The 12,216-nt window shown below is 50.8% G+C and overlaps 1 protein-coding gene across 3 annotated transcripts in view; it reads right to left on the minus strand.

Annotated features, from left to right (window-relative positions):
- The window catches only part of EPB41L1 (erythrocyte membrane protein band 4.1 like 1), a 142,745-nt gene that overhangs the window by 102,485 nt on the left and 28,044 nt on the right, over positions 1–12,216 (minus strand). For all 3 annotated transcript variants that reach the window (XM_081255771.1, XM_081255772.1, XM_081255770.1), the window contains exon 2: positions 7,154–7,204. The gene's annotated coding sequence lies outside the window, so the exon portion shown is untranslated. The remainder of the gene's footprint in view (positions 1–7,153; positions 7,205–12,216) is intronic.

Consider the following 12,216-nt stretch of genomic DNA (forward strand, 5'->3'; position numbering starts at 1 on the left):
GTGGAGCAGGGACAGACTACACCCAATTCTGTCTGAGTCTGGAGCTCCAGTTCATTCCACTGCCCCGTGGGAGCATGTCACCTTGCTAAAGCAACTCCCCATTTGCCAAAGCCTGACGTGGCCCAAAGCAACATGGTCACTTCTCTGACCCTTGCAGCAGTAACCCTTGAGATGGGTAGGATTGGCTGATTTTGTCATCCCTGTTTGACAAATGAGGCAACTGACCCCCAGGAAAACTTGGCAACCATGTATCTCAACTCACTGATCATAGAAGAGCAGGAATACAAAGGACTATGGAGAGTGGATCCCGAGGGGGAAACTGAGGCCTGGAGAGGGAAAGGGACCTGCCCAGGTCATTCGTTCAGACCTTTCCTGAGACCTTTCTTCATATGTGAGACACACATATGAAGAAAGCAGTGTCTGCTCTTCTAGTTTTATAATGCTGCCCCCCACTCCACTGCTAGCTGCCGCACCGTCTTTGCATCCAGGGCCAGCAACTGATGCCAATTACTTTCCTAGTCTGAATCTTAGTCCCCAACTTACAAATGGGGAAACTAACTTGGTCAGCAAAGAGTTCTAGACGCCAAAACAGTTGCCCCAGGCCCCCATAAAGCCCAGGAAGCCAGTCTCAGCACCTTTGCTTCTTGCTGCCCCCAATCCAGAGAGGTCTGGAGGTAGAGAACATGCCCACACTGTATTCACAGAGTTGTGCAACCATCACCACTAATTCCTGCCTGAACCCTATTTATACTTAGCAAGTGCTGAGCTTCAAGCCCCAACGCTCCTAGGAACACAGGGCTCCTCCCTGGTTTGGCCCAGATGCCAAAAGGCCAGGGTGCCCCTGAAAGAATTTCTCTGGGGCAGAAGTGGAGCAAAATGTAAACACTCAGTGGACACTGTGTTCCACTTAGTGAAACAAAGTTGTGGATTTTCTGGGAAAGGGGCCCACTATATCAGGCCAGCCCAAGCCCAAGCCTTTTCCCAGCCTTGCCTCTGTAGCTGCCCTAGGTGCAACGATTGTGCTGCCCCTGGCCTCAGTTTCCCCATCTGCTCCCTGGGCAGCAGGCTGAAACATGTGCCTCCAACATTCCACAGAGGGATCCTCCCCAACAAATGTCTAATCTCATCCACCTTATCAGAAGATAAAGGCCATCCTCTTATGTCAGCCGAGATTGGCAAGAGCAGTAGGCTCGGGGCTGGGTTAGGGGATGATCAAATTCAGAACTGGTGATGAAGCTTTATTCTGCAGGCCTTAGGAAGCTTGGGAAAGTTTGAACTGGGGACATTACCCCCATATACTGGGCCAGAAAGGGGGCTGTCCTTATAGCCATCAGCAACAGGAAGAAAGGTCAGGATTCCAGACACTGGTTTCTATCTTCTAGCTCTGCTCTGCCACTCATTAGCTGTGTGACCTTGGAGAAGTCACTTACCTTCTCTGAGCCTCAGTTAACCCATCCGCAAAATGGGGATAATCCTATCCTCCCTGCCTTATCTCTCAGGATTATGGGGGAAATCTGATGAGATGATGAATAGAAAAGCCCTTATAGGAAAAATATAAGGGACTTTGATTCTAGTCCAGGAGATAAGAGCCATGGCAATGAAGAACACCCCACCCGCCCCAAGAAAAAATTCCCCTGCCCTTTTCTACCTCTTCTCCCCCTACAGCAATGCTAGAATCCCTCCAAGAAGGGTCGGAGAAATCCAGGGATCCCAGAGACAAGAGGGGTCACAGAAGGAATACTGGACATCTGCGTCTTGCCTGTATGACATTTGTGAAGCCTGGCCCCCCCGTCCCCGAAACAGCCCCTCTACCTCTCAGGCAGGCAGCAAGCCAGGGGAAATGGTCAGTATCCACGTGGGGGAGAGACTGGGGAACAGACAGGGAAGCCAAAGTCAGCATTTCTGAGCCACCATTGTGAGAGGAGTTTCTGGGCAAGAGCAGGGAGGAGGCTGTTGGGGGTGGGAGGTGTTCCCCTGTTGAGTCTCCCCCACCTCCATCCCTCCTGCAAGAGACAATGATGTCACCTTTCATGTGACAACTGTACCTGTGTCACTTTCCTCCTCTGTAAAATGGGGGTGATAAAGCCTCTGACACACCGTGAGTCCAGCTCAATAAACATGCCTGTCATTCTCCCATCCTATGAAACCTGGGAGGCTCCCAGTCCTGACATCTTCTTCCCCAATTTTCCACCTGAGTTATTTAAAGAAAAAATCTGAAGGCACTTTCAGGACAGAGCCCAGGCCCTGAGGGCGTTATCCATCTCCTGACAAGGTAGATGAGATCTGCTGTGTGTGGAAGGGCGGGGGGGGGGAGGAAAGGGGGCCCCTCCGTGGGTTAGAGGTACGTGCTTCAGCCTGCTGGCTGGGGAGGGGATGGGGAATCCTACTGCTCACCAAGGCTCTTAGAAACAATCCTGGTTCCTTGAGCCTGTGTTGCCTGGAGGAAAGGCTGACCCCTGGGCAATGGACCACAGGGGAGCACTCTTCCCATCATTCGCCACCAGGAATGAAGGACTGACACCTGTTGGTGCCCAGATGCCCTTGTTCACCATCTATGGGGGATAAAAGGTGAAGGATCTGGGCACCTGTGTGCAGCTGGAGACGATCAAACTTCTTCACATCTCTGAAGAGAATAGTATGGAAGGAGGGGTCTTTCTGGGAAGCCTGAAAGATGGGCTAGTCACCCTCCCCAACCCCAGCTCTTTAGTTCCGGCCAAACTGAACCACTCCTGCTTCTCCCTTCCACGCCTTTTCCCAGGCAGCTCCGTCCTCCTGGAGAGCCCTCCCTGAACCAGATGTCCCAGTCCAGCTCCATCCAAGGCCTAGATCAAATGTCCCCTCCTCCCAGAAGCATATTTTGACTGCTGTGCCCCATGCTGCCCCCCCGTTTCTCTGAGCATCAGTTTCCTGTCCCTCTCCAGTGGCAATGTGCACTGTTGGCTGTGTCACAGCCAACACCTGCACATATTTATTTATTCCCCTCTGGGGGGCACAGGTGATTGCAGTGGTTCCTGGCGCAGGCTCAGAGCTAGGCAAACCTGAACTCAAAGGCCAGCTTTGCCATTTATTAGCCACCTGACCATGGGAGAGTCACTTCTCTCTGAGCCTCAGTTTCCTCTGGAAAATGGGGGCGATAATAGTACCTACTCCACAGAGCTGTTGTTGCAATTAAATGAGACAATGCACATTAAGTGCTCAGCACAGAGCCTGGCACAGCTTGGGAGCTCAGTAACGTGACTTATTTGTTACGGTGACCCTTCAGGCAAGTTCACAGATGAGTTTTCTTCCTTCCTTCCTTCCTTCCTTCCTTCCTTCCTTCCTTCCTCCCTCCCTCTCTCTCTCTCTCTCTCTCTCTTTCTTTCTTTCTTTTTTTAATAATCTGCACTTTTTTATTTTATTTTATTTTTTTTGCGGTACGTGGGCTTCTCACTGCTGTAGCCTCTCCCGTTGCGGAGGACAGGCTCCGGACGCGCAGGCTCAGCGGCCATGGCTCACGGGCCCAGCCGCTCCGCGGCATGTGGGATCTTCCCAGACCGGGGCACAAACCCATGTCCCCTGCATTGGCAGGCGGACTCTCAACCACTGCGCCACCAGGGAAGCCCAATAATCTGCACTTTAAAAAAAAAAAGAAATATTTATTTATTTATTTGGTTGCACCTGGTCTTAGTTGCAGCAGATGGGCTCCTTAGCTGTGGCTCACGGGGTCCCTAGTTGCAGCTCACTGGCTCCTTAGTTGCAGCACATGGGCTCCTTAGTTGCAGCTGACAGGCTCCTTAGTTGTGGCATGCAAACTCTTAGTTGCAGCATGCATGTGGGATCCAGTTCCCTGACCAGGGATCGAACCCAAGCCCCCTGCATTGGGAGCATGGAGTCTTATCCACTGTGCCACCAGGGAAGTCCCACAGATGAGTTTTTACATCTCCTGAAAAGCCTACCACAGAGCCACACAACGGATGAATAGATATCTATGGAGGTGGATCTGTGTGCAACATAAGGAAGACTTTCTCTACTCCCAGAGCAGAATAACCTGGGCCTGGGCTGTCTCTGCAGGTCATGAGCTCCGTGTCACGGAGCAGCATGCAAGTAGATATAGGATCCACTTGAACTGCTGACAGGAGGCAGTAGACATAGTGATCAGAGCGTGAGCTCTGAAGACAGACTCCTTGGACTTGAACCCCAGCTTCTCCTCTTACTCAATGTGTGACCTTCACTAGCTATGCCTCGGTCTTCCCATCTATAAAATGGGGAGAGTAATGGCACCTACCCAAAGGATTGTCATGAGGATTAAATGAAATAATACATGAAAAACAATAGACCATGCTCAGCATAGAGAGAGTAATTCAATAAACATTACCTATTGTTATCATTGTTGATATTTGTATTACTATTACTGAAGAGAGGAGTTATGGTGCTTTGCAGGCCTATAAGCTACTCACTCTCCTGTAACCCAAGATTCCACTCACATGTTCGTATGTTCTCAGGGCTCTGTCCACTCCCCCTTCTTCTGGTGTTAGCTCTGCTCCTCCATTTGCTACACAGGTAGACACTTGACCCAGGCCTGGCCACTATAGGGAATGTCCCTATCCCCAGCAACAATGATTGAACCAATCAGAGTCCTTCCCTTGGGTTGATATATAGACCCTAGAAGAAAAATAGTTCTCTCTTTCTGTCTGAGTTGCTAAGCTGGGGCAGTGGACAGCCAGTTCCTCATAAGGGCAGAGAGGAGAGACAAGCCGTGATGGGAGAGAGCTGGAGAGTCTATCTGATTCTTCATCCTTCAGTTCTATGAACTGCCCCAGGATCCATTGAAGTCCACTTTGAAGTTCAAAGCCACTTTGAATAGAGTTTTTGTCACTTGTTTCTGAAAAATCCAGGCCCAATTATACAGGCTCTGACCAAGACATAGTCTGTGCTGGCCATGGGCAGGGCAGGGCAGAGGCAGTATTATGACTGCTCCTGTGTGTTCCAGCACAACCCCTGTTATCTGGGCTGCAAAGGACAGTCCGCAAAGCATGTTCTAAAGAATCATCCTGACCCAATGGCCTTCACACACTGCTTCCCGGAGCCCTGGGAATCTGCAGAGACACCTCCAAAAACACCCACAGAACAAAGGGCAGTAAGGAGGGCAACAAGATTCTGTGTAAGTTGCTGCCAATTCAACCACAGCAGTTCTGTTGCAAATGCCTACGTATCAGGATTCTGCTGCCCCCAAAGATTTGAGATACCTTATTCTAATGGATACTCAGAGGAGTATTAAGAAGTAAACAAGACTGCTGTGTCTACCCTCATTCTCCAAAAAAGAAAACTGAGGCCCAGAAAGGGGAAGTGATGAGGCCGAGGCCACAGAGCAAGTCAGTGTCAGAGCACGCACTTGAATGCAGGGCTCTGGACTCGCAGGCCAAATGAACTCCACTGCACCAGGCTGCCTGTGAAAATCTATCATCTCTCACATTTCCTGTCTCCTCCGGTAAACTGATGGTAGTTAATATCTAGAGTCTCACCTTTCTCAGCTCTGACTCCTACAGAGTTGCCTGCCTCTGAGCCTGGCTCCTTGGAGGGCTCCAGAAGCTCAAGGAACTTGTGGAATAAATGTATGAACCAACCGCGACCTTCCCCCTACCACGTACACATACACTTAGTTCCCCTTCTCCCCACCCATTTGCCCAAACGTCAGGGAAAGCCTGGCAGGCCCCCCTCCTGGGAACTCCTAATCCACCTCCTCTGTCCTGGCTGTTCCGTGACTGTGGACAGAGGATTCCTTGTTCGCAGTGCTTCCTGCCCAGAAATCTCTGTGGGGCCCATGCGCTGGCAGGAAAGAGCCAAATCGCTCCTTTTAACTGGCATTAAAGCACCTCTGTCCCTACCACCCCCAGGAGCAACATGCTCCCAGCTCTGTTTGGCATCTATTCTACCTGCCCTGGCCTGGCTCAGCCCCACCTCAACGCCCATAGCCTCGCTCCCTACACACACACACACACATACGCACACACATACACACACAGGAGAGTTCCCCTGGGTACAGAGGTGCCTCACATCTAATCAAAAGTAAAAACCAGGGCTTCCCTGGTGGCGCAGTGGTTGAGGGTTTGCCTGCTGATGCAGGGGACACGGGTTCGTGCCCCGGTCTGGGAAGATCCCACGTGCCGCGGAGCGGCTGGGCCCGTGAGCCATGGCCGCTGAGCCTGCGCGTCCAGAGCCTGTGCTCCGCAACAGGAGAGGCCACGGCAGTGAGAGGCCCGCGTACCGCCAAAAAAAAAAAAAAAAAAAGTAAAGACCAGAGGATTCTAGAATGACAACATCACAGTCCTGGCAGTTGTGCTTTACTAATAACCCCACAATGACATTTGCATAATACTTCGCAATTTCCCAATCAGTATAACTTCATTGGCCCGGTTCCCTCTCCACACCCTCACCCTGCCAGTGTCACGGAACCCGGGAGGTGGAAAGGGGCTTTGACATGTCCCAGGCCAGCAGTTTGCAAAGTGTCTTGCACAGAGGGCTGCTGGTGCTGAGGAGTTAGCCAATTAGAGTCCCCCGGCCCACCCCAACTTTGACCACGGCTGCAATCCCACCCCTTTACTGTTTTGTACACTGAGATTCTCTGGGGTTCATTTGAAAAGGGGATTTCACTGCTGGAAAGTTTGCAAGCAACTCATTTACTCTGACCCCACCTCCCCGCCCTGACAATGTATATATGACCCTGAGGCCAACAGAGAGGGACGTGGCTGCCCCAGGTCACGCAGGAGTCAGTGGCAGAACAGAATGAAAACACCCTCTTCTGAATCTAGTCTACAACTTCACAGTGGTTAAGCAAAAGAAAACAAGGTCTGCAAGTCAGCAGATCCAGCTTCTAGGTCCAAGGCCATCCGTCCCCAGCCATGGTGGATGGATCAGCAATTTGGGCAAAGCATGCTGCCTAGCAGAGAGGTGCTTAATGAATATCTATTGCAGTCCCTCCTCAAAACAGGCCAAAACCAGAGATGACCCTCAGCACTGGCCCGCTTTTTCAAACCCACCAGGAATCTGTGGCCTAGACAAACCCTCTCGCCTCCCCAGCAGTAAAATATATTAAAACAGCCTGAGGGCTGAAAGACCAAATTTGTCCAACCCAAGCAAAAGAGCCAGGATGAGGCTGAGCCTCTGTAACACTCACCCCTGCTGCGACCACACCAGCTCCCTGGGGGTAAGGACGGCAGTCAGGCACCTGGAAGGAGGAAACAGTGTTAGCACCTCAAACTGAGTTCGTGGACCCAGCGTGGAGCTGGAAACTGAGAGGCAGGCATTTGACTCTCTGAGGAACCTTTGGGAAGTTGCTGAACCTGTTACACAGAAAGGCCTGTGTGACTATGCAGAGCAAAAGGGAAAGTAACAAATATGAAACTGGAGCGGCCAGGAGGGGCCAGGCCATGAAGGGCCTTGGAGGCCGAGGTAAAGAATTCAGTCCTGAGTCTAAGAGCGATGAGAAACCATTGACCTGTAGGGTCGAGAATGGACTGGAAACAGGCAAGAGTAGCTTTAGCATGTGAGTTAGGAGGCTGTTGTGGCTGTCTGGGGACATGTGACAAGGGCCCAGGCTGGGGTGGGGACAGCAGAGCTGGGATGAGGTGGATGGATTCCAGAGCTCTTTGACTGGTGGTATTTCCAGACTTCGGCGGTGGACCAGATCTGGGGGGATAAGGGAGAGAAAGGTCTGCCAACCCCTCAGGTGCCTGTTTCATGTCAGTCCCCTGGTCTCCAGCACCCAGGACGAGACACACCCATTGTTCTCTCAACCTGGCCTATCCTTAACTCAGTTTCCCCATCTGTCAAATAAACATGGTTGGGGACTTCCCTGGTGGCACAGTGGTTAAGAATCTGCCTGCCAGTGCAGAGGACATGGGTTCAATCCCTGGTCCAGGAAGATCCCACATGTCGCAGAGCAGCTAAGCCCATGCACCACAGCTACTGAGCCTGCGCTCTAGAGCCCATGAGCCACAACTACTGAGCCTGCCTCCACAACTACTGAAGCCCGCGTGCTCTAAGGCCCATGTGCCGCAACTACTGAGCTCGCGTGCTGCAACTACTGAAGCCCACGCACCTAGAGCCCATGCTCCCCAACAAGAGAAGCCACTGCAATGAGAAGCCCGCGCACCACAACGAAGAGTAGCCCCTGCTCACCACAACTAGAGAAAGCCCACCCGTAGCAACAAAGGCCCAATGCAGCCAAAAAATAAAATTTAAAAAAATTTAAAAATAGGGCTTCCCTGGTGACACAGTGGTTGAGAATCCGCCTGCCGATGCAGGGGACACGGGTTCGTGCCCGGGTCTGGGAAGATCCCACATGCCGCAGAGTGGCTAGGCCCGTGAGCCATGGCCGCTGAGCCTGTGCATCCAGAGCCTGTGCTCCGCAACGGGAGAGGCCACAACAGTGAGAGGCCTGCGTACCGCAAAAAAAAAATAAAAAAAAAAATTTAAAAATAAAATAAAATAAACATGGTTGGATTCAGGGGTCCCTAAGGTCTTTTTAGCATTAATGTTCTGTTCTGGTCTAATTCACTCACAGAGTATTTAAGCCCCTTTTCAATCATCTTTAAGCCCCAACTGCAGGCCTGGCCTAGTACACAGTGGGCAGGATCGTTGGAGGGAGCAACCTCGGGGCCCCTGGAGTCACACACTTAGAACAGTTATCTCCAGGTGGGATGAAGTATTTCCGCTTCACATAGAACACAAGAACTGAGCAAATAGGAAGACCACCTGGGCTGAGCTTGGAACAGCAGAAGCAAAAGCTGTGTGCCCGAGCAACCTGTTCCTGCCCCCGCTCCGGAGGCCAGCAGGGGCCTCAGGACATTGCCACTGCAGCTGTAACATCCATCACCCAGCAGCTTACAACCTGGTTCCCCATCTACTGTTTCCCAGAGCCCAGGCTCACCCTGGGGGCCAGGTACCGAGGGACCCGAGAGGCAGTGCAGGACAGTGATTTAAGCTGGGGCTCTGCAGCCACGCAGACCAGTTTGAATTCTGCCCCCACCTCTTTCTAGCAAAGTGGCCTGGGGCAAGTCACCTCACTTCTCTGAGCCTCGGTTTCCTCATTTGGAAAACAGGAGTCATAGTGTCTGCTTCCAGGGCTAACGGGAGGATTAAATGAGATGCTACATGTGGAGAACTCAGCACAGTTCCTTATGACAACAATCCAGGAGGAGCCGCCATTTACAGATGTGGACACCGGGATCCAGGGAGTTGAAATGACTCACTGAAGAGCATTAGAGAATCAGCACAGGGGTGAGACCCAGAGCTCAGGGTCTTAACTGCCAGGTTATACGCTAACCATTTGGGTTCCTCTTTTTTATTTATTTATTTATTTATTTTTAAATTTTATTTATTTTATTTTTGGCTGTGCTGGGTCTTCGTCTGCGTGCGGGCTTTTCTCTAGTTGCAGCGAGCGGGGGCTACTCTTCGTTGTGGTGCGTGGGCTTCTCATTGCGGTGGCTTCTCTTGTTGCGGAGCACGGGCTCTAGGCTCACGGGCTTCCGTAGTTGTGGCGTGCGGGCTCAGTAGTTGTGGCTCGCGGCCTCTAGAGCGCAGGTTCAGTAGTTGTGGCGCACAGGCTTAGTTGCTCCGCAGCATGTGGGATCTTCCCGGTCCAGGGCTCAAACCTGTGTCCCCTGCATTGACAGGCGGATTCTGAACCACTGCACCACCCGGGAAGCCCCTGGGTTCCTCTTTTTTAGATGAAGATGTTGAGATGAAAAACTTACAAGTGACTTGACCAGAGCCACAGGGGGAATTCATGGTAGAAGAGGGATTTGAACCTAGGCCTTCTTGATGAAAAATCCCCTGGTCTCCCCCACGGCTATCCAGAAAGTAGATGTGTGTGGAGAAGCTTCAGATTTCAGGGCCCTTTAAACCTGGAACAGGGACAAATGCAAATCTGGGCAGATGGAGTGAGGGTGGTGGTGAAGCTACCTTGAGAGGAAACCAGAAGGAGCGGGTGAAACAAAAGCCTCTTTCTCAGTGCTCACTGGGGACTGGGCAGGAGAGGAGGGGCTGACAAGCAGGGCCATCCGTCCCGCCAGGGCCGAGCTGAGGGCTGGATCTAAACAAACAGAAACAGTTCCAGCTTGGCCACCAACTTGCTGGCTGATCCTAGGGAGGTCACACACACACATACACACACTCAGGTCTCTGTTTCTTCAACTCAAGAATGAGACAGTTGTACTGAATGGTGTCGAGATCCCTTGCAGTTATAGAAGACTATTCATAACCATTTCTCATAAGTGCCAGACTCCTGGTCAGGCCCTGCTCTCACAAGCCCCAGAAGGGGACTCTTAACGCTGGCTCCAATATTCCTACAATAGGCATGGGAAGTCCTGCATTCAGATTCTGGCTATATAGCCAAGTCACTTCATCTCAACAGGCCTCACCTTCCTCATCTATAAAATGGGCACACATCTTTGCCTGATCACCTATAGAACCAGAAGATCCAAGGAGCTTCCCCTAAAGGCAAGCAATCCCCATCCCAGCTCCCACCCTCAAGCTCTTTTAACTTCTCCTTTCCCTCTGACCCATGTCCCATTTGGACAAATGGAACAACTGAATCCAAGCTGATAGATCCAATAGCAGTAGCAACAACTCCCACAACCAGGAGTAGTAGTAACCACAGCCACAGCTAAGACTCGGCCGTGCAAATGTGCAGGCACTGTGCTAAGCGTGCACTTGGATTATATCTCAGGTGATCCCCTCCATCAATGAGATAAATCCCACCCTTAGGCTAGATTTACAGATGATAGACTAAGGTTCAGCAAAGTGAAGTGACTTGCCTAAGGTCACCCACAGAGCAAGTGCATAGCATGGCCACCCGGACAGGGGCTCTTCATCTGACACCAGAAGCCCTGATCTTATCCTTGAGGCTGTGGAGTTATTCTGCCTAACATTCCACCATGGAGTGTGGCCCAGGTATGGGGGGTGGTGAGTGGGGGAATATCTCGACTTCACCTTCACCCCCAAACCTCCCCAAATAACTAGGCTCTATTTTCTTGTATGATTATTCAAATGTGTCCAACTCAACTTAGGCTAGAACAGCGCTGTCCAATCAAAACATAATACAAGCCAAATATGTAATTTAAATTTTTCCAGTAGCCACATTTAAAAGAGTACAAAGGAATGGGTGAAATTAATTTTAATAGTACATTTATTTAACATGTAATCAATATCAAAAGTATTATTGAGGGAATTCCCTGGCAGTCCAGTGGTTAGGACTCTGCACTTCCACTGCTGGGGGCCCGGGTTCAGTCCCTGGTTGGGGAACTAAGATCCCGCAAGCCTTGAGACCCACCCCCCAAAAAAAGAAAAAATCCAAAAGTATTGCTGAAATATTTTACAATCTTTTTTTCATACTAAATCTTCTAAATCCAGTGTATACCTTACACTTACAGCACATCTCAATTCTGACACTAAATTTTCATCAGATATTTAGAGTCTCTTAGCCTTTACAATTGAAAAAGTGTTTGCACAAATCTAAGTTCAGAAACATACATAGAAGTTTTCCAATAACGGAGTATTCTTTTTAATTTTTAAATTCACTAAAATTAAATAAGATTACAAATTCAGTTTCTCGGTGACACCAGCCACATTTCAAATGCTCAGTAGTCTCATGTGGCTGGTGGCTACTGTATGGGGCAGCTCTAACGGTCAAGTCACGGGACTGGTGCCCTCCTTGGCCCTAAGCCAGAGCTAGGCCTCTCAAAATAAAGTTGAGGGCTTCCCTGGTGGCGCAGTGGTTGAGAGTCCGCCTGCCGATGCAGGGGACACGGGTTCGTGCCCCGGTCTGGGAAGATCCCACATGCCGCGGAGCGGCTGGGCCCGTGAGCCATGGCCGCTGAGTCTGCGTGTCCCGAGCCTGTGCTCCACAGCGGGAGAGGCCACAATAGTGAGAGGCCTGCGTACCGCAAAAAAATATAAATAAATAAATAAATAAATAAATAAAGTTGAATGTCAATAGAATGGTGTCTACTCATTCCAACCCCCTAAGGAGCCCGATATTAATATCTACCTCTGGTGCCTTTATACTTACAGCACTGGTGACAAAGGGATAGAGTACCCATTGCTCAGATGGCACTACGGCTCCGAGAGATGGGCCACCACTCCAAGGTCTCCCAGGTTTGACCCACAGCCTGTCTGACTTCGAAGCCTAAGCTCTGTCCCTAAAGCTTGGCAGGGGCCCGGTCTGGGGCTCAGGCT

This window comes from Mesoplodon bidens (genome assembly GCF_964165515.1).
Source record: "Mesoplodon bidens genome assembly, chromosome: 15".
Classification (NCBI taxonomy): Eukaryota; Metazoa; Chordata; class Mammalia; order Artiodactyla; family Ziphiidae; genus Mesoplodon; species Mesoplodon bidens.